The sequence below is a fragment of the Bacillus rossius genome, chromosome 14 (assembly GCF_032445375.1).
Source record: "Bacillus rossius redtenbacheri isolate Brsri chromosome 14, Brsri_v3, whole genome shotgun sequence".
NCBI lineage: Eukaryota > Metazoa > Arthropoda > Insecta > Phasmatodea > Bacillidae > Bacillus > Bacillus rossius.
The window spans coordinates 18,472,123-18,499,122 of record NC_086341.1 but is presented as its reverse complement, the minus strand read 5'-3'; the positions used below and the strand labels follow the sequence as shown (position 1 = coordinate 18,499,122).

The 27,000-nt window shown below is 40.5% G+C and overlaps 1 protein-coding gene across 1 annotated transcript in view; it reads left to right on the top strand.

Annotated features, from left to right (window-relative positions):
- LOC134538691 (junctophilin-1) overlaps positions 1 to 27,000 on the top strand; it is a 386,273-nt gene that overhangs the window by 1,051 nt on the left and 358,222 nt on the right. The gene's annotated exons all lie outside the window — the stretch shown is intronic.

Below are 27,000 nucleotides of genomic sequence, written 5' to 3'. Positions count from 1 at the left end.
ATTTTCCACCCGCTTCAATAGGGGGGATCGATGATTCTTAATAAAAAAAAAAGGTATATTGCCACCCCCCCCCCCCCTTTTTCCCTTTTGGAAATTTAGTTGTTGCGCCCCTGGTCAGAACCTTTTTGAAACGGACGGGCCTGATGAGTTAAAAGGTCCCAGATACCCAATGTCCAGTTTTTTTTTTTTTTTTTACGTTCGTTCATTTGTTTAACAACTAAAAATATTTAAAAAAAATAGTTTCATGGTCCGTTACTGTTATTATCAAGGGCGGATCCCAGTATGAGGCTCAGGGAGGGGCCAAATTATTTTTCTAATATTTTTTTTATTTAAAATTTAAATACCGAACAGTAAGTTTAGTATGGTCTTTTAATTAGCTCGCTGCTCTATTTAAACAGTGGTTTGGAAGCTGAATAGAAAATTTTTTTGTAGTTCTTATGCAGTCGTGTGCATTTTGATTTCTGGTTCAAAAAAACGTTCTGTTATTTATAGCACTGCAGTAAAATAATACTTTAGTAATTTTTGATAAACTATGATTAGGAAAAATCAGAAATTATTCAGGGTTCAAGGGAGTGGTGGAGCATGCCGCTATGCCGCCCTCTCCCTGCCTTTCTGTATCCGCCAATGTCTATTATCCCTACACAAGATATATTTTCACCAATTTTTTTAAATCCTAATAGTCAGCAAGCAGCGTATAAACGGGAAAGTATTCTGACGGACGTAAAGATCGTGACGGACGGATATGACGGATCATTGAGAGTCCAGTTTTAACTTAACCCCTCCCTCACGCCCAGCTCTACAATGGCACGTTAACGCAGACGGATCCGTACGTATCAGCTCGGCAATGCCGAGTCCTCCCGAGTAGCAAATAGAAGTTGAGTATTTGGCCGCGGCGGTGGCCATGTTCATTTATGTTACTAAATAAGTTTAAAAATTGTTTTAAGGACAAGGATATCCAGTGTTTTATTATTATTTTTTGCATTTTATTTCCATTATATTTATACCATTACCGCCCGTAAATATTGATCTCTTAAGCATAACATACATATTTTTAAGTAAATTAATAGGTATTTCGTAACTTTGAAGTGCAATCTCTCATTGGTTGCCATTTGTTACGTTTACCGTGCACTTTGGAAGCAGCAGACGCGATAGTGAAATGTTAACGTGAGATCCGTTCCGTTTACGGTGCGAGGGATCCTGGGTTCGAGTCCCGGTTAAGGCATGGCCGTAGAATTTTACATGCGGATATTTTATTGCTAACGAAATGATATAGAGATTGCATACGACAAAATGAACCTATGGCCGTGGAAATGGAGTCGGAGGCCACCCCCCCCCCCCCCTTCCCCAATTAAAAAGAAACTTTTACCTGATCCGTCTCTGTTTTCGTGCCGTTATAGAACGGGCCAAGGAACGCAAGACGTAAAATGTTCAGCAATCAGATGGTATGCTACTGGTTCATAAACCACGTAAGGCTGATATAACGCAAAGCAAGTATTTTTCAACTTCCAACTTTGTTGCAGCTTGGCTTGCGTTTCCGTAGGCCATATTTAAAAAAAAAAAAGTACTCCCGAAAACTTTTGGAAGCAGACGTTATGTGCTTAGAAGTCAACGATGTTATTATTTCCAATCATGTTTACACTTGATAAAATTTCACACAGTGAAAGAAAATAATTTAAAATCGTAGTATAAATTTATTTTGCTTTCGTGATTAATATGTATCATATAAAGAAGCCTGGGGAAGAAATTTGTCTTTTACCATATTACAATTTAAATTTAAAGTTTTAGGGTTAGGGACGTCTTGCGACGTACGTGATCTAAAAACGATCTTTTATTTTCTTGCGTTACGACGTTGTGTCCCTTGCGTAGTTTACTATCCCAGCAATATAAAGCAAATTAAATAAATGAGACCAAGCCGTAAGGACTAAACTGACGCAAGAAAATCACAGTCGTGTTTGAAACAATCGTCACAAAACAAGACATAATACCTCAGTATTGTACAACCGTAGGAAAATATTAGTTTACGAGCTTGTTTTAATAATGCATGATTACTATGGAAACATAATGAAATTGTCAGTAATTGGATTTCAAAATTGTGTTTGATTTCTTTGTGCGAAAGTTTTTACTAGTTATGCATATATTAAAAAGTATTCGCAGCCTTCTGAACACGCGTTTGAGAAATGACAATATTTTGGAACACTTCAATTAGGAAACGCAAGTTGAAACTCAAGAAGTTGAACGTTGGCAGATATTTGTGTTTTTTTTTTTATTTTGTCTTGGTAATTTTTTAAACGGTTAGATATTTGAAAACTTTTTTTAAAACTTTTTGTGTCCTTGCGCGTTTTATAAACCTGACATCGTAGACGGGGTTGGGTTTGTATGTTTTGACAGGATATAAGAAAAAAACAACAATAGTTGATAAAACGCGAAAGTCGCAAGATGCTAACATCCCTACAACTGTAGAACAATTAGTTCTTTCTCGGGCTTATTCCATTTTATTCCTCCCGCCTTTTTTTTTCCTCCGCGAAACATGTGAAGCTCTCAATAATATTTATTTTAAGTCTCATTTGCTTTCAATGTGCGGAAAAAAAAGTGAAAACACGTTGCGCGTGACGTACGCATCTTGAAACTGTTTTCGTTAAAATGCACGCAACTTAACGGACGTGGAAGCGGAAACGCTAGAGGCAGTTGAGTTTTGGTCAGTATTTTGCGTTGCGTTTTTTTTCACCTTGCGTCATTTATTTAAAATTTATTGGCGTCTCGCGCTTCCGCGTTTTTTATTTTATTTTATTTTTTTTTTTTTACGTTTTCAATAATCCAGGTAAAAAGGTCCCGCAAGCTACGACGTTATGTTTCGAGGTCAAACGCTGCTTGAGTCCATATGCCATCAGCTAAATATAATTATTGCACCTTTGGCTTAGTCACTTATAAAATTTGATAGAATTTGAAAGTCGCGGATTATCGGAATAAGTGGGATTAATAATTAACGAAATAAATTTAGTCAGTATCCAGAATTATCACCGTTTTTTTTTTCCTTGAGTGGCATTGAATTATTCAAAGTGGATATTTAACTTAATTGCGTGAAATGTTAGCCACATCAATAACACGTGAATAACAATTTTAACAATTGTTATCGGTGTAGGTGACTTTAACTAACCAACCTTTTACTTAAATATTTTCTACTTAATTTTTCGGAAATCATGATTCTACAACCTTAGCAGAGAAAAAAATAAATCATTTATAATAATTCAATAAACTAGCAAACAACGCGGTACTGTTTCCACATTATAAATATATATATATATATATATTCCTTAATTTACCACTCTTAGTTCAAATAAGTCGTGAAAGTCAATATTTACCTTAGTATTGGTCATCAGAAATGCATTGATAGATAATTCGGAATATTTTTGAAACTAATCTTTGAATAAAATATCTGCTTATAAGCTTATTCCTGTGTACAATGTGTGGGAGTTTATACGTAGCAAACATTTTGGAGGTTATGATTCCATCTTTCGTCCGTCGAACGTCTAAGCTGACGAAGACACGCATGGAATGTTTCGTGGCATCTGATTGGCTGCAGATATTTTGATTTACGGGTGGATGGGGGAGCATGGGCTATTGTGATTCCGGCTAAACGCTTTGCCACAGAAAATTCTACGAATCCAGGGCTTTGCGAATAGAACGTTTTTAAAAAAATTTGGCAAAATGGTTGCCTAGTTAAGTTTCTTGGGAAACTGACTACACGATTTTACTGACAGTAACAATTTGAGTTTAATGACAGCTTAATTCCTCGCGTTACTTCAGTCATAGAACCACTCGATCATGGGATTGGCTTTTCTGCATATTCATGTAGAATAACCTACCAACAGAATACTTAACTCAGCTTCTGCAGTATTTTATTTGTACCTTTATTTGCATCAGTCATAAATATTGAAACAAATACTGTACTCGTGTTAAATTTTAAGTGAATCACACCATCCGTGTTTGTTTTTTAAGCTTAACATTTTTTTTTAATCTTTAGTAGGATTATAACAATAATTTGACTGGCTAAAATTTCCACTCGGTACGAAAAATTTTCCGGAAAAAATGTTCTTGAGACTTAAAAACCCAAAAAATATTGCTTGAAAACAGCCTTTCCAGAACGTCCTATGCTTCCAAGGAACGTTTCTTGGAAACTTCCAACTTGGCATACCAACTTTTCATCCCTTCATTGTCGCCAGACTCATGCTACTAAGTGATCTTTAGAAAAAAAAATGGGTGCGTGTACTTAGTTACGCGCGTGAGAAGTTATACTCCTTTGGCATCATTAAAAATAGTTTTTAATTGCATGCAAAAATAGTGCGTGGAGTCCCTCCGCGCGGAAGAAGTGAAACGTCGTAATGTGGAAATGAAAATAGGAATGGGTAGAAATTGATTTTTAGTGAAATCATATTGTATCAAATCAAACTAAAAAAATAAAGGAAATAAATTTGTAACGATTCATATATTGATTTTCAGAGAGAGAGAGAGAGAGAGAGAGAGAGAGAGAGAGAGAGAGAGAGAGAGAGAGAGAGAGAGAGAGAGAACTTTTTTATGAGAGCAGATTTTCATGAAATAAATCATGAAATAATTCAACGATACAAGCTGTTTATTTAACTAAGCGGACGGGTTTGCCCCAAGCAGAAAATTGACGCGGCGAGACTTCGCGGACATAAAGAAATGACACACTCTCTATTTATGTGTCTATGAAACATGATTTTTTTCTGCAATTTAAATTGTAATATACAAAAACGGTATTGAAAATTGAAACAAATATGGCGACACTACAAACTGTCAGGATCTTTATTTTTTTTTACTCTGTACTTTGTTCCTTACATTAGCAAATATTAATGGCTTCTTATAATGATTATATTGATGTCATAAAATTAAGATTTATTTTCTTTCCTTGAGCCGATTTTGATGAAATAAAGCTTATATTTATTTCTCTGCTACACTCAAGTTAACTTGAAAACCCCATTAAAATTCGTATAGTAGTTTTGTAGAACACCGCGTACAAACACAGTGCTTTCATACCCCCTCCATGGTAGCGTTAAACGTTTAACGCAACCTTGTTGGAAGTCGCATTAGAAGTATAACTTCAAAAAATTAATATTTCAAGGTGAAGGTGAGTGCGAGTGTGGATTAACTCCACACGGAGTGTTCAGCCGATTGTGCGTGGAATCGTTCGAGCGATTGCTAAGACGAAGGGCGTTACCCCCAACATAGAATACAGCTGAGATCCTTAATGCATATGCTAGTTAAAGTACCCGAAATTACCCGGGATTTAAGGGGACGGTAAATTTTTTTTTTAATGCATAACATCTTGGTACTCGGTATTTGGTAGTACTTAGTAGTTTCGTGAATAGAACAAAAGTCGCATGAAACGGAAATGTGTGACAACCGCGGTGTTGCACATCTGTGCTGGATGGCGCGAACCTAAGTTCACGAATACAAAGGGTAACTTATTTTAAATTATTACTTATTTAATCACTTTCAACGAGATATGCAGTATTGTAATAAAATTCTTTGTCGAAAATAAAATGTTAACCGGTGTATCTTTAAAAGTATTTTTAAAGTATTTTTCGCTTTTATCGAAGCCGTTTCATTATATAGTTTAACATTACGTTTTAATAGTCAACGTAGCTGCTTCGGCAGCGAATTCAAACTGTGGTTGCTGAAACTACGTATGATTTGCGTCTAGAAATGTAGTTGAAAACATAATTGGCGTATAATTATCACGCTCCACATTACTTTTAATAAAAATTTCTGCGTTAAATTTCGTGTTCGAATTCCGTATTTGCAACCTAAGAACACGTGAATTTGCTCATTACTGAGGTTAGATGTCGCCAGTGGCGTAGCCAGGAGGGTGTTAAGAAGCATGGCCCCCCCGTATTAAAGCGGGGGGTGGGGGGGTCCTCCCCCGGGAAAATTTGGATTTTAAGGTGTAAAATAGTTTTATTTTAGCAGTTTTCGGTACTTCAATTTAAATATTGTAATAATAAAAATTTTATGAATTTTAATATGAAATTTGTTTGAGTGATGAATAAGAAATTAATTAAAGATTTGGTGCCTGGGGGGGGGGGGGGGTTGAAAGTCTAACCCCCCCCCTGGATACGCCCCTGGATGTCGCACATCTCTGCAACTGTTGAATGACTTGGTCACATTTTGTTTTTCGTAATAAGTTATATACAGTAATATACCTCTTATTCCGATAGTCAAGTATGCAGAAATTCAGCAATTAGTATCAAAATTCATTTTCAGGGGGGTGGAGGGATAAAGGAGTGGTTTTATTGAAATAAAATGCATATATTATTTTTCTGGTTATTTGGACGTAAAATGTGCGAAATTTTGTCAAGGAGATTGATAATTCTGCTTTAAGAGTTAAAGGGGTAAGAGGGTTTTCGATCGCTAAGGAAGGCAGGGGATATTTTTTTTTAATCAGATGTAGATATTTACTCTTATTTTGAACACGAAGTGTGTAAAGTTTTTTTTATAAATGAATGCCAAAATTAAGTTCTAAGGGGTGGGAAAGTAGAATGGGGTGGTTTTTCTTACTCTTTAGACAGGAAAATGGAAGTTTTTTTTAAGATCAAATTTAGAGAAATATCAAGATCTGTTTTTAACAGGTAAAAAAAGAGTTGGAGTGTTATTTTTTCAAAATCATATCTATACGGGGGGTTAAGGGTAGTTAGTTTTAAATCAGATGTAGAGGGTAATATTACTTCATTTTTAACCTCAAACGTGCGAAATTTCATTAAGAAGGGCGAAAGAGGTGGTTTTTCGAAATCTGATGTAGGTACTAAGATAGACACCTCTTTTGTTTTTAAGGACAAGTTTGCAAAAATTCATCAAGCTGGCATTAAAACTGCAGATTCGTTAAAAATATATATATATATATATTATTTACGTATACGAGTAGATCTATTTTGGTAGTCGCGTCTTTCTTCCAGCTCCAAAAACACCCTAAATCTCTAAACTATTATGGGTGTTGACTCGTGTAACATGGTCGATTTAGAACCCACGGTTGCTAAATCCAAAATGGCGGACGTGATGTCATCCAATATGGCCGCTGTGCTCAAGGTCAAAAGTCACGGTCAAGGTCACCAAACACAATTTTTTTATAACTATTTTTTTTTCAGTTTTTTTTTTTAAATGAGTCAAAAACGTACGATCCAACACACTGTTTTAAATTTCAATGCCATATTTTTTTTGTGGGAAATGAAAATAATAGTTTAAAGGAAATAAGTACATGAAACTATTAGTTGCACACTTATTAGAATCTAGATATTTCAACTGAAAATGACATAAAAGGCAAATAGATTGGTAGAAAAATTACGATATCCTAAAACCAATAATTTGAACTCTTTCTCTGTAGACGGTTATTTAAAATTGTGGTAAAATTCCCATTTCTCTTATGCAATTTTATCTTTTCATCTTGATTGCATTTTTTTTATCCTGTGGTACACGATGCTTGCTGTTTTAATTTAGTAGGTCAAAAGATCCTTGACATATCAAAAACTATTGATATAACATTAAACTAATATTGTATGTTGAATACGAAAGAAATTTCCACAATACCTGGAATAATTTGTTTGTATTATATTGGAGTTTTTGTTGGACCAGTATTTTTCGACATACTAAATATAAACAGCGAGCAATATGTATATATTTATACACATACCATGTCATCAGAATCAAAGGAAAAACTTAGTTTCACGTTAGAGATGCTCTTCGCAACAGCAGTCTTATTCAACATCAACCTCATGGATTGAAATTCACGGTTCCCCACGAATGAAGTTTTGCCCTGAGTATATTAATTACAATAATAACGTTAACCGTGTCATCACGTGCGACTTATGACGTGTGTATTCGTGTACGTGTTAACTGCTTTGCTAACGAAAGGTGCTAATGTTAGAATGGCATCCTTCTCTGACGAAGGCGTTGCGTGCAACTAAAACCTAGGTAACATAATAAAAATTGATTTTTACATAACATTTTTTTAATAATATATTCCTTTTTTTTTTCCTTCGGTAGATTTTCTATAGCTAGAAACAGCATGTGTAACACTAAGTTTTTCAGCTGTAATATTTTGTGTGTGCGCGCGCGCGCGAATGTCTATGTATGTATAAATATATGTATATATATGGCATGTATCATTCCCCAGAATTGGGGCCGAACGATACGTAAAATAAAATTAATGAAATAATAAATAAACACTTGCACGACATTTTTTTACCATTATATTTAATTTGGTGTATATCTTTTGGAAATTTTGGTGACAGAACCACAAATTCGAAGGAGGTAAAAGGGTGTTTTTATTTTTTTAGAAAGAAACTTAAAATAACACTAACGACGAGAGAATCTAAATTGTTTGAGACGGTACTAAACAAGCTAAAGCATTTTTTTTTTTACGTTTCATGTTCAAACTAGTGACCTTGAAATTAAAAAGAAAAAAAAAAGGTCGCACGTCTGTTTGGGTGAGCCGATCTTGGGCTGTCTACTGAAGGGAAGCCTTCTTTTCACAACCGAGAGAGCAAACCTCCGATCGTGCATCTTCGGTTTTTTTTTGTTAAATTGTAAATGAATATGGCGGTGTTGATGAAAGGATGCTAATGGTCAATTAGGTTAGGTTAGCTACATTATAAATACTTTAAAACATTGTGGACGGTTGATTTGGATAGGATAGCTACATGAAAGATACGGAAAAAAGCATGAACTTCGGGTAACTTCGGGTTTTGGCTCTCTCGTCTGTGAAAAGAAGGCTTCCCGTCTCCTGAAGGTTGACCCCGGCAGCCGCGAGGTCATGTTTACACGGTCAGCCTCGAGGAGAGACACCCCCCCCCCCCCTTCTACACATGTGTGGCCCCGGCGTGTCGGTCGATCAATACCGGGTTACACGTACACCCCCCGCCGTGTCTCCCTCACTTCACCCCCCAACCACTCTCTTCTCTACCCTCGGGGTTCCGACCTCTTCGCCGGACATGAACATCCGCTTTGCCCGGCGACAACTTTCGGGACTTTGGAATGTTGTCTGCGGCTCCTCTGTCGCTTCGTCGATTCTCGTGCCGCAGGATGTGGAGAGATGTTCCCCGGAAGGTTTTCCGCGGAAACCCTGGGGTTCCCGTGAGTCAGGATGAATGTGGCATAAATCAGGATGAATGTCGCATAAATTGGGACGAATGTCGCATAAATCAGGACGAATGTCGCATAAATCAGGATGAATGTCGCATAAATATTGTCAAATAACTTTCTTTGAAGGAGTTGGAGTTCCGCCAGTAAAAAAGTAGATCATAGGGATCCCTGACCTGAAAAAAAAATTCGGAACCGCTGTTCTAGAGCCTAGATACACAGAGCTAATGTGGAGAGTTTCAACACTGGATAAGCAGAATCTCGAGTAACGCTTACATAGTAAGAAAATCGCATTTTATTTCAGTTGGCCAGTGGTATCATTTTTTCGGGGTGATGCTTTTTTTCCCCCTTCTTCTTCCAGATTTTCTTTAGTGTGGATGGATTCTTTTTTTTTTTTTTTAAGTCACTTCGTGATTTCCCCTACCCGTAAAATTGCGTCTTTGAGGTTATTTTGACGTGACAACGTCTAATAAATCGATGAACGCCGGCTGCACGCACGAAAAAGTGTCCCACTACGGATGTCCCACTACGGATGTATCCTATTTGCTCATTGTACGCATGCGTGGCATCTTTCTTCATGCTCATTGTAGGGCCTACGCATGCGTGGCATCTCTCTTCCACTCGATTGGAACGACCATCGATTTGACTTTTCAATCATATTTTCGTCGTTTGAATTATTAATATTATGTAATTTAACGATTGTCCACCGATTTTCATCACAATCGGTACAGTTATTTAAAAGTAATGTTTAATATTCAAATACGTTTTGAACCAACAATGGTGTTTTACAGTTAAACATAATAATTAAAATTACAACCGGGATCTTTTGCACAATGTTTTAAAAAAATATTGTAACACATTATAAATAAGTTTGGTGTATTTGGGATGTGTATTTGTTATAAAATCGAGTTATAAAAATGAAATAATATTATTCCCCTACCGTGAACAAAATTTTTATAAATGTATATATAACATCTGAAACTATTACTTACCTCGTATGGCCTCGTGGGTGAGCGATCAGCGGCGCTATCATATAATTGTAAGTTTGTCGGTTAGAATCCCGGCAGGTGCGAAATTTTTTTTGTACTTGCAAAAATTATTACGGCGCACGTAACATTTCAAAAGTAATAAATATATTTGAATAATGAATGCAAATAAAAGTAAATTTATTAATTAAATTGTACATTTCATTTCACTCCTTCTTGGTATCCATACAAAATAGTGATAATTCAATAAAAATGATTCAATTTTATTCATAAAATTATGCAGAGGTAGATTTATCATACAAAAGATAGAAAAATTAAAAAAAATTATTCCTTAAAGAATATAATAATTTTAATGCCTAAATAGTTTGGTTGCAAAAACCTATTACGGCTCAGTCTCAGGCCGAATATGATATTTCCTTTTCTTCTGGATCAATCATTTCATCAATGTTTTGTTATGACGTCACGTTAAACTATCGTCCGTAAACCGACTTTACAGACAACCAATTTTTTATGTAGACTTTCGAAACAGGTCTTTTAAGCAAATGTTTCAACAGTATTTGATTTAGGTCCATTGAACTTTGGTTGTTCGAGATACTTCCGTTTTAAATTTTATTTCATCATTCTTGGCCAATAATTTTTTTTTGTTGGAAAATATATTCCTTCTCCCCCTCGCCCACACGTTTTACTCAATTGATCAAACGTTATTAGGAGGTCCGACAATAGTTATTGGAGGATTAATACCGCATCCTTGCTGGGTTGTTTTGTGTTCCACGATCCCTCCAGAAGAGATCACGTCTAACCTATCAGGATCCACAATGAATCGCGACTCATGGGAGGACATTAGTCATGCGGCCATCCACAATGTTCCTCCGCCTGAGTTTATACGGGCTTTATATCGCACTCTCTTGTTAAGGCCCTTCCACAGAAGTCCGAACATGTGGGCGGCCGGTGTCCCTACGAATGTGAATGACTCCACATTGTCTTACGGAAAACTGTGCCCTGTCCACAATTGCGATGTCCGATGTCCGATTCTGCTGATTTGTAAAGTAGTCACCAGTGCGCAGTAAATTAATATAGAGCGGAAAAATTACTATTGTTTATTGTTATCATGCATTGCAAATGAGCATGCAGCTCAGTTTTGAACATTAATTTAGATTGTGAAATTTTTTAAAGGTTGAATAATATATAGTCGTTCGGTCAGGCATAATTAAAAGCTAATGAATAGATTCTAATAACCTTTTTCAAAAATAAATTCGTGATTTCGGCCTTTTGGGAAGCGCCGGTCCGCAAACGGACTGCACTGATCAATATTTCTTCTTGGTATTCTTGGATTACTATTCCTTCCACAGTGTCCGTTATTTTTGGTTTACCTTTTTTTTCAAAACGGGAACCGGAGACGGCAGTTATCACGAAACTTTCATTTATATGTCACCAAAGGAGACGGATTGGGACAAGAAGTCCAATTTAACACAGGGAGGTTTCGGACAACATCGCCTGCACCACCCATGACGGCAGAAGGTCAGGTGGGCCAAAAAAAGACGAGTGTCAATCGGACACTAATTGAGGACACTCATTGCAGTCGTGGACGGACCTTCAAAGGCACACACGCGCCATGGGGCCTACCTGCATTGTGGCCACTTGCTCTAAGACAATTACTTACTGACAGTTGAGATAGCTCCCTTCGTCCTGTTGCTGTTCGCCAAGCAAATTACGATCATCCCACTGTTCGGGTGACCTGTCAGTGTACGCTACCTGTAGCTCATACCGCTGCTGTGCCATCATCCCCCTGTTCGGGTGACCAGCCAGTGGACGCTGCCTGAAGATCATACCGCTGCTGTGCAATCATCCCCCTGATCGGGTGACCGGTAAGTGGACGCTGCCTGTAGCTCATACCGCTGCTGTGCAATCATCGGCCTGTGCGGGTGACCTGTCAGTTGACGCTACCTGTAGCTCATACCGCAGCTGTGCAATCATCCCCCTGTTCGGGTGACCTGTCAGTGGACGCTGCCTGTAGCTCATACCATTGCTGTGCAATCATCCTCCTGTTCGGGTGACCTGTCAGTGGACGCTGCCTGCAGCTCATACCGCTGCTGTGCAATCATCCTCCTGTTCGGCTGACCTGTCAGTGGACACTGCCTGCAGCTCATACCGCTGCTGTGCAATCATTCTCCTGTTCGGGTGACCTGTCAGTGGACGCTGACTGCAGCTCATACCGCTGCTTTGCAATCATCCTCCTGTTCGGGTGACCTGTCAGTGGACGCTGCCTGCAGCTCATACCGCTGCTGTGCAATCATCCTCCTGTTCGGGTGACCGGTCAGTGGACGCTGCCTGTAGCTCATACCGCTGCTGTGCAATCATCCCCCTGTTCGGGTGACCTGTCAGTGGACGCTGCCTGTAGCTGATACCGCTGCTGTGCAATCAACCCCCGTGTGCGGGTGACCTGTCAGTAGACGCTACCTGTAGCTCATACCGCTGCTGTGCAATCATCCCCCTGTTCGGGTGACTTGTCAGTGGACGCTGCCTGTAGCTCATACTGCTGCTGTGCAATCATCCCCCTGTTCGGGTGACCTGTCAGTGGACACTGCCTGTAGCTCATACCGCTGCTGTGCAATCATCCCCCTGTTCGGGAGACCTGTCAGTGGAAGCTGTCTGTAGCTCATACCGCTGCTGTGCAATTATCCCCCTGTTCGGGTGACCTGTCAGTAGACGCTACTTGTAGCTCATACCGCGGCTGTGCAATTATCCTCCTGTTCGGGTGACCTGAAAGTAGGCGGTACTTGTAGCTCATACCGCTGCTCTGCAATCATCCCCCTTTTCGGGTAACCTGTCAGTGGACGCTGCCTGTAGCTCATACCGCTGCTGTGCAATCATCCCTCTGTTCGGGTGACCTGTCAGTGGACGCAGCCTGCAGCTCATACCGCTGCTGTGCAATCATTCTCCTGTTCGGGTGACCTGTCAGTGGACGCTACAGCAGCTCATACCGCTGCTGTGCAATCATCCTCCTGTTCGGGTGACCTGTCAGAGGACGCTGCCTGTATCTCATACCGCTGCTGTGCAATCATCCTCCTGTTCGGGTCACCTGTCAGTGGACTCTGCCTGCAGCTCATAACGCTGCTGTGTAATCATCCTCCTGTTCGGGTGACCTGTCAGTGGACGCTGCTTTAGTTCATACCGCTGCTGTGCAATAATCCCCCTGTTCGGGTGACCTGTCAGTAGACGCTACCTGTAGCTCATACCGCTGCTGTGCAATCATCCCCCTGTTCGGGTGACCTGTCAGTGGTCGCTGCCTGTATCTCATACCTCTGCTGTGCAATCATAACCCTGTTCGAGTGACCTGTCAGTGGACGCTGCCTGTAGCTCATACCGCTGCTGTGCAATCAATCCCCCTGTTCGGGTGACCTGTCAGTGAACACTGCCTGTAGCTCAAACCGCTGCTGTGCAATCATCCCCCTGTTCGGGTGACCTGTCAGTGGACGCTGCCTGTTGATTATACCGTTGCTGTGCAATCAGCCCCCTGTTCGGGTGACCTGTCAGTGGACACTGCGTGTAGCTCATACCGCTGCTGTGCAATCATCCCCCTGTTCGGGAGACCTGTCAGTGGAAGCTGTCTGTAGCTCATACCGCTGCTGTGCAATTATCCCCCTGTTCGGGTGACCTGTCAGTAGACGCTACTTGTAGCTCATACCGCTGCTGTGCAATTATCCCCCTGTTCGGGTGACCTGTCAGTAGGCGGTACTTGTAGCTCATACCGCTGCTCTGCAATCATCCCCCTATTCGGGTAACCTGTCAGTGGACGCTGTCTGTAGCTCATACCGCTGCTGTGCAATCATCCCTCTGTTCGGGTGACCTGTCAGTGGACACTGCCTATAGCTCATACCGCTGCTGTGCAATCATCCCCCTGTTCGGGTGACCTGTCAGTGGACGCTGCCTGTAGCTCATACTGCTGCTGTGCAATCATCCCCCTGTTCGGGTGACCGGTCAGTGGACGCTGACTGTAGCTCATACCGCTGCTGTGCAATCATCGGCCTGTGCGGGTGACCTGTCAGTAGACGCTACCTGTAGCTCATACCGCAGCTGTGCAATCATCCCCCTGTTCGGGTGACCTGTCAGTGGACGCTGCCTGTAGCTCATACCGCTGCTGTGCAATCATCCCTCTGTTCGGGTGACCTGTCAGTGGACACTGCCTATAGCTCATACCGCTGCTGTGCAATCATCCCCCTGTTCGGGTGACCTGTCAGTGGACGCTGCCTGTAGCTCATACTGCTGCTGTGCAATCATCCCCCTGTTCGGGTGACCGGTCAGTGGACGCTGCCTGCAGCTCATACCGCTGCTGTGCAATCATTCTCCTGTTCGGCTGACCTGTCAGTGCACGCTGACTGCAGCTCATACCGCTGCTTTGCAATCATCCTCCTGTTCGGGTGACCTGTCAGTGCACGCTGCCTGCAGCTCATACCGCTGCTGTGCAATCATCCTCCTGTTCGGGTGACCGGTCAGTGGACGCTGCCTGTAGCTCATACCGCTTCTGTGCAATCATCCCCCTGTTCGGGTGACCTGTCAGTGGACGCTGCCTGTAGCTGATACCGCTGCTGTGCAATCAACCCCCGTGTGCGAATGACCTGACAGTAGACGCTACCTTTAGCTCATACCGCTGCTGTGCAATCATCCCCCTGTTCGGGTGACTTGTCAGTGGACGCTGCCTGTAGCTCATACTGCTGCTGTGCAATCATCCCCCTGTTCGGGTGACCTGTCAGTGGACACTGCCTGTAGCTCATACCGCTGCTGTGCAATCATCCCCCTGTTCGGGAGACCTGTCATTGGAAGCTGTCTGTAGCTCATACCGCTGCTGTGCAATTATCCCCCTGTTCGGGTGACCTGTCAGTAGACGCTACTTGTAGCTCATACCGCGGCTGTGCAATTATCCCCCTGTTCGGGTGACCTGTCAGTAGGCGGTACTTGTAGCTCATACCGCTGCTCTGCAATCATAACCCTGTTCGAGTGACCTGTCAGTGGACGCTGCCTGTAGCTCATACCGCTGCTGTGCAATCAATCCCCCTGTTCGGATGACCTGTCAGTGAACACTGCCTGTAGCTCAAACCGCTGCTGTGCAATCATCCCCCTGTTCGGGTGACCTGTCAGTGGACGCTGCCTGTTGATCATACCGTTGCTGTGCAATCAGCCCCCTTTTCGGGTGACCTGTCAGTAGACGCTACCTGTAGCTCATACCGCTGCTGTGCAATCAACCCCCTGTGCGGGTGACCTGTCAGTGGACGCTGCCTGTAGCTCATACCGCGCTGTGCAATCATTTCCCTGTTCGGGTGACCTGTCAGTGGACGCTGCCTGTAGCTTATACCGCGCTGTGCAATCATCCCTCTGTGCGGGTGACCTGTCAGCGGACGCTTCGTGTAGCTCATACCGCTGCTGTGCAATCAGCCCCCTGTTCGGGTGACCTGTCAGTGGACACTGCCTGCAGCTCATACCGCTGCTGTGCAATCATCCTCCTGTTCGGGTGACCTGTCAGTGGACGCTGACTGCAGCTCATACCGCTGCTGTGCAATCATCCTCCTGTTCGGGTGACCTGTCAGTGGACGCTGCCTGCAGCTCATACCGCTGCTGTGCAATCATCCTTCTGTTTGGGTCACCTGTCAGTGGACGCTGCCTGTAGCTCATACCGCTGCTGTGCAATAATCCCCCTGTTCGGGTGACCTGTCAGTGGACACTGCCTGCAGCTCATACCGCTGCTGTGCAATCATCCTCCTGTTCGGGTGACCTGTCAGTGGACGCTGACTGCAGCTCATACCGCTGCTGTGCAATCATCTTCCTGTTCGGGTGACCTGTCAGTGGACGCTGCCTGCAGCTCATACCGCTGCTGTGCAATCATCCTCCTGTTCGGGTGACCTGTCAGTGGACGCTGCCTGCAGCTCATACCGCTGCTGTGCAATCATCCTCCTGTTTGGGTCACCTGTCAGTGGACGCTGCCTGTAGCTCATACCGCTGCTGTGCAATCATCCTCCTGTTCGGGTCACCTGTCAGTGGACTCTGCCTGCATCTCATACCGCTGCTGTGTAATCATCCTCCTGTTCGGGTGACCTGTCAGTGGACGCTGCTTTAGTTCATACCGCTGCTGTGCAATAATCCCCCTGTTCGGGTGACCTGTCAGTAGACGCTACCTGTAACTCATACCGCTGCTGTGCAATCATCCCCCTGTTCGGGTAACCTGTCAGTGGACGCTGCCTGTATCTCATACCGCAGCTGTACAATCATCCCCCTGTTCGGGTGACCTGTCAGTGGACGCTGCCTGTAGCTCATACCGCTGCTGTGCAATCAATCCCCCTGTTCGGGTGACCTGTCAGAGGACACTGCCTGTAGCTCATACAGCTGCTGTGCAATCATCCCCCTGTTCGGGTGACCTGTGAGTGGACTCTGCCTGTAGCTCATACCGCTGCTGTGCAATCATCCCCCTGTTCGGGTGACCTGTCAGTGGACTCTGCCTGCATCTCATACCGCTGCTGTGTAATCATCCTCCTGTTCGGGTGACCTGTCAGTGGACGCTGCTTTAGTTCATACCGCTGCTGTGCAATCAATCCCCCGTTCGGGTGACCTGTCAGTGGACACTGTCTGTAGCTCATACCGCTGCTGTGCAATCATCCCCCTGTTCGGGTGACCTGTCAGTGGACGCTGCCTGTAGCTCATACCGTTGCTGTGCAATCATCCTCCTGTTCGGTTGACCTGTCAGTGGACGCTGCCTGTAGCTCATGCCGTTGCTGTGCAATCATCCTCCTGTTCGGGTGACCTGTCAGTGGACGCTGCCTGTAGTTCATACCGCTGCTGTGCTATCATCCCCCTGTTCGGGTGACCTGTCAGTATACGCTGCCTATAGCTCATAATGCTGCTGTGCTATCAGCCCCGTGTTCGGGCCCTTTTAGCTCATACCGCTGCTTGAAACATATCTTGGTGTCGGCTCCCCTGATAATTTTATTTTATTTGCAATTTTTAGTTTTGATCAGTGTATTCACGCCGAAGCCGGTGTGCGTTTTTTTTTCTTAACGGATACGGAGCGAGATGATGCAACAGTAAGACACTGGGCTAGCTTGTGGATTATCTGGGTTCGTATTCCGGCCTAGACATCTTTATTTGGTTTTCCCCATTGTGTACAATCACTCCATGCAAATCATTTGGGAAGGATTTTTTTTTTTATTTGTATGAGCCATGGCCGTTTCCTTCATCAACTTCCATGAATTATGTATTCAAGGTACACATAATTCTTTCTAATGTCTTTGTTGTCGAAAAAGAAAGCACATGTATATAATATTTATAATATATAAATTGGATCGAACACCTCTATTTTCCACGTATTTTTTTGGCCCTGTTTCACCCCCCCCCCTTCCACTTATTTCAATGAGTTAATTTTGCCACAGCTACAAAATTCGCGGTGGTTGTAGAACTTCGTTAAATTAAACATAATCCAGTAGCTTAGTGTTCTATCTTAAATACTTTCTTCATTATCTAAACTGATAATAAAACTATACGTTGTAAAAAGTTTGTACATTCTATGAAATTAAAAAAAAATAATAATCTGTTGGATACGGCTACTTAGATTAAAAACTCGAAAATAAAGTTTTAAAATATTTTGTTCTTTTGTTTGATTGATTGATTGATTCTTCGTCTGTCTATTCCAGTATCAATCAAAAACTACTTTTGGGATTTTGATTTTTTTTATTAGTAAGATCTTTGGCCAACTTAAACACAAGACTAGATATAATTAAAGAATTCTACCCCTAAGAGGGTGAAAAATGGGTAAATGTAGTTTTAAGATGAAAAATTATAACTCCGTAGCTAGTAAATTCTAATAAACTATATGCTGGGTGCTAATAAGAAACATACGAAAAAAAAATCATTAACCACAATTTTACCATTTTGCAAAATTAAACCGTTAACCTCCTCAGTACCAATTTATCAGAAAAAAAATTTTGTACTCTTAAGGGGTGAAAAAGGGGTAAATATGGCTTTAATTACTTACATCTCCGAAATTAAATCAAACATAAGAAAATACATTAGTCATCTTAAATAAAAACTTCCAAGAGTATGGTATGATTGTAAGAACTTTGGAAGAGTTCCTAAAACACATACACTTTCTGCTATCCTTTCTATTTTTCTCGAAGTGACTGCTGCTATTGGTTTATTGGTTCAAGGAAAGTACGCGACTTATCATACTTAACAAATTAGCATATCTCTTTTTTATTCTCCCTGTAAAAAAAGGCTAGTTTTATATGTGAAGCACTCTGGATTCTAAGCCTAAAAAAGAGTCGGTCATACTTAGTTTAACCCTTCTCTTAGCATTTTTCACTCACGTCAGTGGAGAAAGAATTTTTGGATGGCATACGCCAGCTGGTGAATTTCCGGACGCTGTGCGTAAGCAGCGAAAGAAATGCCAGATGTGTCAGCGGTATAAGAATACCCAGTCACATCAGCGGTGTAGGAATTGTCAGACACTTCAGCGGTGGAAGAATTTATGGACTGACACGTCAGCTGATGGAAAATGTGCATGACACGACGCGTGTGTGGTGGAAGAACTGTCGGGTGACACACATTAGGGGATGAATATTTTTTTTCCAGAAATGTCACATCAGTGCTGGAATAATTTGAATGACACATCGTTTTATGAATTAAAAGACGCGGCATGTCTATGGTTGAAGAACTGTCAGAAGAGCGAAATTAGAGGATGAATATTTACGTCATGACACTCCAGTGCTGGAATAGTTTGACTGACACATCGGTTGATGAATTAAAAGACGCGGCATGTCTATGGTTGAAGAACTGTCGGAAGAGAGAAATTAGAGGATGAATATTTACCAGTCATGACACTTCAGTGCTGGAATAATTTGACTGACACATTGGTTGATGAATTAAAAGACGCGGCATGTCTATGGTCGGAGAACCGTCAGAAGAGAGAAATTAGAGGATGAATATTTACTTCATGACACTCCAGTGCTGGAATAGTTTGACTGACACATTGGTTGATGAATTAAAAGACGCGGCATGTCTATGGTGGAAGAACTGTCGGGAGGGACACATTGGGGGGATGAATAAATGCCAGTCACGAATCTTCAGTGGTGGTAAGAGAAGACTGGTTGCTGAAGTGTCGGGCAAAGAATGAACTGAACGAAGGTAACGGAGTGTCGTGCCCGCCTTACCTTCCGTGTAGCGCAGATTCTCCGGCCCCGACGCCAGACAAGGCCGCTGCGTTTATTCCCGACTTTCAGCCGCTTACCACCCCCCCCCCCCCCCCTTCCCTTAATCACTAACCCTCTCCAGCCTTGAGCGGACATTTCGCAGGGCCTTTTTCTCTCGCGCTAACGGGCTCCTGATGCCTCGTTGCCACGGCGACAGCTACCTTAGGGAGCTGGCATTTTCTGGAATTAGCGAAATGTCATACTTATTTAATGTTACATTTTAGTCTTGTATGAGCTGTGTTTGGCATTTGTTTCATTTACAGCAATAATTTATTTTTAGGTTGCCGTGGTTTCACATTACGTGGCAAATTCAAAATAATAATAAAACAATAACCTAAGGAAATGACAGTCAAAAAAAAAGTAACATCTGTATTGGTCGTTTTAAACTTAAAAGTAATCGGTAATTTGTTTTTGAAACTCGTCCGAAATATATAGGGACACTACAGAATATATCTATTCTCAACGTGAATCGACAAACTTTGGTGCTAAAAGACGCCTTCTCGCCTAGCAAGATTAAACAGTGGTGTTTTTTTTTTAATTTCAGGATTTTAATTTTGTGGGAAACTAGAGATTATATTCAAATAATTGTTGAAATTTCAGTGTTTTTGAGCGACTTAACTTTTACCAAGTGAATATATTTACTTACATAACATATTATTTCGTAGTTAACTACCAAATTTTAATTTTTATCTGTTAAGGGGTAAAAAATAAGGAGAGTAAAATGGTTTACAAAACTAGACCTTTTTATGTCCAAAGGATATGATACTGGCTATTTTATATTACGGTTTAAATCTATTTTAGAAAAAAAAATGATTTGCTCATTTTTACCTGGCTTTCATAATTTCTAAATTTATGAAGATTTGGACATCTAAGAAATTAAAAAAGTTACTTAAATTAATTAAAACAATTTCATAAAGTAACCAATAGCGTAGTCTTCGAAAATTAAATGTTTCATTTATTTGATCCATTCACTTTTCGGTATATGTACGCTACACCGGAAATACTTTAAAAAGGTAAGTTTTTAAAATTATACAAAAAGTACCTGTAGATTAAATGTGAAAGTTAAAACAACAAATAAAAAACAAGTTTAACACTGTTTACCGTAAATATAAATCTGTGGCCAGCAATTGGACGTACACATTAAAAAAACTTTTAATTGCTAATAAACATTTAACATGAGCCCTTAAAAATGGTAAAAATGGGCACCTTTGGACTATAATATCTATAAAACAACCCATAGGGGTCTGAATGTATATTATTAAACATTTTCCAATGATAACGTTGCAGGGTTATTGCTCGAAGTTTTAGTGGTGCACGCAACGCGACAGGACTTCTGTACTTGCACATTAAGTCGACTGGACACTTAATTTAAGATGCCGGCGTCGCCCTAAAGCTCATGAGCGTTTCGGCTATACCCTCTTGCCGAAGTCGTCCAGGTAAACGACAGCTTGTAGCGGCATTGACCTGTATGTATTCGTTTTCGTGAACATTCTGGGACGCATCAAACCTATCGGTGTGCCGTATCTTTGTCTTAGCAAAACAGTTTTAGAATATATTTTTATAAAATTTTAATAGTCACCGAAAGAAATAATTGCAAATTCTTAATTACGTTCTGGGAGTATAACATTAATAACCAAATTGTTTTTTGGGAAGTTATAATCGTTTGTATATCGTTCGGTGGAATGCAGTTGTTCTGGGTTCGAGTCATGGTAAGCCATCGAGATGAATTTGTCATTGTCAAAACTGGTCAAAAAAAAAGCCAGTCAATAAAACTGTCAAAAATGTCAAGAATTAAGTTTCAAAGGAGGGTAATGTTTGGCTCGTTGGTGGTAACAACTAAATCGTTAGTGCGTGGTTTAGGAAAGTTCTCAGGTCCGAATCCCGTCACAGTTGATTTCTTTGTTTTTAATGGAGCGGCGATGGTTTATATTATGCAAGGTGAATGGAAGTAATCTAAGAAAAATTAAGACCTCGTGTTGGGGGTGAAAATCTGTAGGATTCGCTAGGTTGGAATGGTGGGGAATCTGAAGCCGATGGATTTGTCTAGGGAAGGGGTTCGACTCTTAAGGGGTTGGGGATAAATATTTTTTACGAAAGCGAGAGACAAGATCGCGATGCGCGCCACGTTCAAAACGGGCTGGCGGCCACAAACGGCCACTGACGTCACGATCTGTCCATTGACGTAAGGCATGCCTCGCGTGTCCGGCCGTTTTACAAGGGTCCTCGCAACCCAACCCCCCTCCGCTCCTCGCGCACCTTTCTGCCTCGGGCTATTGTCACCTTTAGCGGCCTGGGAATTCTAACATACAGAGGCCACCGCGAGGAGTGGCGTGAATAAGCGTCGCTGTTCTGGTTGTTTCGGTTGTCGGTGTCGGCCCGAGATGACGAGACACGTCACAGCCGCTCTCGTCCCTTCGAGAAGGACGCCACGGGTATATAAGCGACTACGCCGGCCTCCGCGGGAGTTCCGAGAGTTCGGAGAGTTCCGAGAGTTCGGAGAGTTCCGCGAGTGAAGGGAAGTGCGACATCAGCGTAGAGGGTGAGAGACCCCCTCGAGAGTGGCGCGACGTGGAGTGACGGGATCGAGAGAGTGCGACTGAGTGGCGCGAGACTGTGTGTGAGGACAGGCGTGTGGTAAGGGGCGAACCACTGTCGAGCCCAGCTCCAGTGAGGAGTGCAAACTGTTGAAATTGGCATTGAGTGACTTTCGAATAAAAAATTTTAAGCGCGAGTGATTGGTGATCAGACATAAAGTACAATTGTTTATTAGTAATGTAAATATTAGTAATTAATAAATATATAATTAAACTTAATAGGGCTATCCCTTTCAAACCCAGTTTTCTCCGGACATTGCACTTGTAACGATATTAACGAAACTCGTGAGTTAGACTGTATTGTACTTGCATGTCAAAAGAAAACATGGCGTGCAGTCTTCTCATCGTGCACAGGGCAGCTATGATATCTGAGCGTTAACTTTAACATTATGCGGTGGAGAACATGAAGATAAAGGTGCAGTGTAAATCCCTTGAGTTCTTTCAACAAAATCTTCCGAATATTTTGTACACAAACATTAATGTGAATCACGTGTATTAGCCATTTTTCTCTCTTAAAAATACATTTAAAAAAATTGGAAACACTAAGATTCATTAGCCCTCAGCGTATTAAATTGTGATCGTAATCAGATGCCACTCGGATATCTTGAATTATATAAATCGCGTATCTCTTTCCTGAAGCTATGCACATCGTGTGTGTTCGCCCAGATTGGCGGAGCCCTTAACAGTATCGCTGCTGAACACGATGACATTTATTTGCGTCCTGTTGCCTGATATTTCGTCAGAAACTTTTAACTGATTAAAAATTGTAATCTTAAACACATACCTACATTATTTTCTTAGTAGTTCGTTGTTAAACATAGCTAGTAAAATCAAGGACAATCAGGGGGAAAGTCAGGGAAGATGGTATTGGCCAGGGCAAGTCAGGGTAGTTACTTGAATGAAGCCCTGGAAAAGTCCTGGAAATTCCGCAGTGATAGTAATTTGAGTGAGAAGGGGCGGGGGGTGGTAATGCTCCAGTCTGCCATCACCCAGACTGTGAAAACATTTTTTTTATGGTGTTCTAGTGCATTATTATACACACTGTAAATCTACGTTTGCAAGATTATATTAGATATAAGTAGAAACAAAGAAAATGGAGCCAGCTACGGGGATGTTGTGAGATGGATTTTTTTTCCATTTATTTAAGAAAATATAAAAAAATAACTACCTATATTAGTAAAAAAAAATTATCACGGAAAGTCAGGGTAAAATTATTAGTTTTGCGTGGGCATTCTGTAACATCAGTGGCCCTCTCTCGCCCCCCCCCCCTTACCACCCCTTACCCCCCCCCCCCCCGTCAATTTAATTGAAACAATTTTTATTCCTCTGCAGGGACGTAACTCGAGGGGAGTAGATGGGGCTTGTGTCCGGGGTTGTACCTAACAGCCATAGTAATTTTTACTGTGGATATTTACATGAATATCGTATTGTTAGAACAAAAAAAAATGTTAAGAGGGCAGATGAACTGAATTATTTATATTGAATGATATGTACATGTGTAACGTCATATATATATATATATATATATATATATATATATATATATATATGACTGTTTTGCGATGTACTGAAAATGAAAAAGACTGCCAATTAATCTATTTACTAAGTTGAATCTCAAAAAATATTTGAAACAGTGAAAATTTATATGTGATGGTGATGCGAGGTGTTGTCGCGAAAGTTTTTGGTTGGTTTGTTAAAAACAATGGGGGGGGGGGGGAGGGGGGTGCGCCAAGATGATTTCTTGCCCCGGGTGTGGAAACTAGTCCAGTTAACATCCGTGTTCCCCTGCAACAGTCCATATTTGCTCGAAGCCCTTTTTAACTGGTTGCTCGTCATGTGAAATTTAACGGGTGTATGAAATCCACCGGGGAAGCCTATGATGTACATTATATATTGCACAGACCCGAACAAGCCCGAATATCTACCTTCGGCCAACGTCTGCATTAAAATGATTTTACAGTATTTATAACATAACCAACCATCCACAATGTTGTAAAGCAATAAACAAAAAAAAAATGATGAAGTTGGCCGAAGGTAGATATTCAGGCTTGTTCGGGTCTGTGCAATACAGAATGTACATCATAGGCTCTTCAATCCACAGGACGTATTTAAGTGCATAGGTTTGTGAAACAGGGGGAAAGAGTTTTAGGGAATTTCACCGAGTAGTACCGTGGTGCAGGCGAGAATGGCAACAGCCCCCGGTGAGAAGCTGGCAGCGGAATAGTTACCGAAATACTTATCTTGGCCTGATTTCAGACAGTGAGATATTCGTCGGGCCTGGTTTCTCCTCGCGTGGCAGGTAGGACACAACAGGAGGAGCCTGGCTCGAACCTCTTTGGATTTTCACGTTTGTTTCGACTCGTCGACACTTTCGGGGTACTTCTGACCGAAAAGTCACGTGAACAGAGAATTAAAACGATTTGTTCATAGGTGAACACGCACGAGCGATGCGGATAGATGGTGGCGCCCTCTCAAGTGAACGGAACATAAATATTCATGTGAAATTACAGATATTTGTAAATTTGCACACATTTACGTTAAAATAGCTACGCAGCAATACTGGTTTTGGGATTCTTACCCGAAAATTATCGCAATCGTGCTTGAACGAAACATTAAAATTTTAAATTGTGCTTGAGTTTTCGTTACAAATACTCAACATTATCTCAAAAAAAAAAACGTATTTCATGTATGCAATAATAACCATAGAGATTAATCACGGTTCTGATTAAAACAAACAAACAAAAAAGGTCTTAGTGTTCCAGTTAGACATTTTTTTCAAAAGTTTTTAATTCTCCATACTGAACCAAATTATTAAATACTGCCATTAAATGTTTTTACGCGATCTGAGAAAACCCTACTATTGATAAAAATTCAAAATAAAATTTAAAATGCTGAACTTTCTTTGTAAAAACATTTCTTTGTAACTATTTTTAATGGTATAACTTAAACTTTTCACTCTGCAAAAAAATATATTTTCTAACTGAGCAAGTTATTTTCTTTAACTGTCCATCGTTTAAAATAATTTTCTTTTAGCAAAAAAAATTACAGAATGACCAGTCGATTTACCCGATTACATTTTTTTTTTTTGCTACGTAAATCATCAAAATATTTTTTCTCTTACAAGTAGTCTATATCACCTATGAATTTATTAGAATTGTTATCAATAGTAAGTTATTTGTATGATTGCGTAGAAAAAATATTCAGTCACAGTATCAAATAATTTGATGCAGGGAGGGGGTTTAAAAACTTAAAATAAAAAGTCTATAACTCAAACTACGACACTTTTTGAAGTTTGTTTTTATGATCCGGAACTGTAATTTACCTATCAACTGTTCTCAGCTTGACGTTGAGTTAAGGGACAGTCTGTATTGTGATATTTTTACTTTGTTTTGTGGATCGAGCAACTAACACTCACTCGCCGAGCTGTTACCAACACACACAAAGGTCGTCTTTGTCAGACATACATTGTAATCTATTTCTTAAAGTCCAGAAATACTACATTCAAACTGCTCCAACCGCTCCAATAGTGCACCTGTTAAGTAAGTTAAGCAATTTTCTTGCAAGCAAAGCTCATGCACTGTACACACGTAAGCATTTTACGGATGGAGTTTCACGTACTAGTCGTTGACAGAGTATCGCCTAGACCTACGAATTAAAGTAAAAACAAAAAAAAGCGTGTAAGATCGTATCGTCAATATATATGGCATCGTATAAATGCACGCACAGTTCTTTTTAGCGAGGTGAGATTTATTTCTTGCATGACAGTATCTTGCATGTTGTTTTACCAAGGAGACTTATTTATTTCATATATTTTTTACGTCAATCTTCTTGAATAATTATTCCATTGTGTTACGGAAGAGAGGGTCAAGTCAAATATATAAAACTTTCAGAAGAGGCCAAAAGTATAATAATATTTTATATATTGCTATTCTTGTTAAACAATTAATGTAAAAACTCTATTCTTGTCTTTCTTTCCCTCTCTTGCAGATCTGATAATTATTTACGCAACACCACGGAATTTTGTTTATGGAACTGTTTAAAAGAATAGTTTTTTTCTTTCATTTGTGGGCAGTTAATACTAACATTTTCTTATGCTTATATATATGGTCAACTTGAGCACTTGGCAATATTATTAAGACCATCGTATACCATGTTATCTTGTGCTTGCTCAAGTGTAAACTTTTTCGATTCATATGCATTTTATTTTTCAGAATTTTTAAAACCCCTCTCTGCTCCGAATTATAAGTTACTGTGACTACAGCGTTCTATATTATTTCTATCCTGAATAATCCTGTAATTGATGACAATTGAAAATAAAACCAAACTTTCCCTAATATCGGGAAAAATCTTTGCATGCCTTTTTTGCCAAAAAAAATGTTGATAGCGTAACATTTGATTATGCAAAATGTAAACAAAACGTACTTTATAACTTCGTAAGTTATTCATTTAAGCAGAATTTTTAATAGTAAAACACTAATAACTTCTTTAAAGAAGTATAAATAGCATTTTTTTTAAAAAAGGTGATAAATTGTTGTAATATTAACATTTCTTTAAAAACCTCTTTTAAGTCTTGTAGATTTGGCATAGCTTTTTCACAGTATGAATAGTCGGTTATTTGATTTAAATTTATGTTTTATAAGTTATGCAAATAATTTTTCCCATCTAATTTTATAGCAAGTTAGATTTTATTTAAAATTATCAGTTGTAGGTTTTTCGGGATTGCGTTCCAAAAATTAAAATAGGTAAACGTGGATTTTATTAGTCACGTTATTTAATAGTTTGGTAAGTTTCGGGTTTTAAAACTTTTGAAAATGTTCCTATAGCTCGTAAACAATCCTTAATTTTTTTATAACTGTTATTGAATGGCCTATAAACTAATACCGTTTTGACGTTGAGTTCTAAAACCTACTGCGAATGCATTACTAAACTTTGGCACTTCTTACTTAGCACATCTGTAACCTCATCAATTGAAAACCTACTTCTAAATAGTTCTGTTTTTACTATATTTATCATACCTCATCAACACTTTAAGGAATTCCTAAA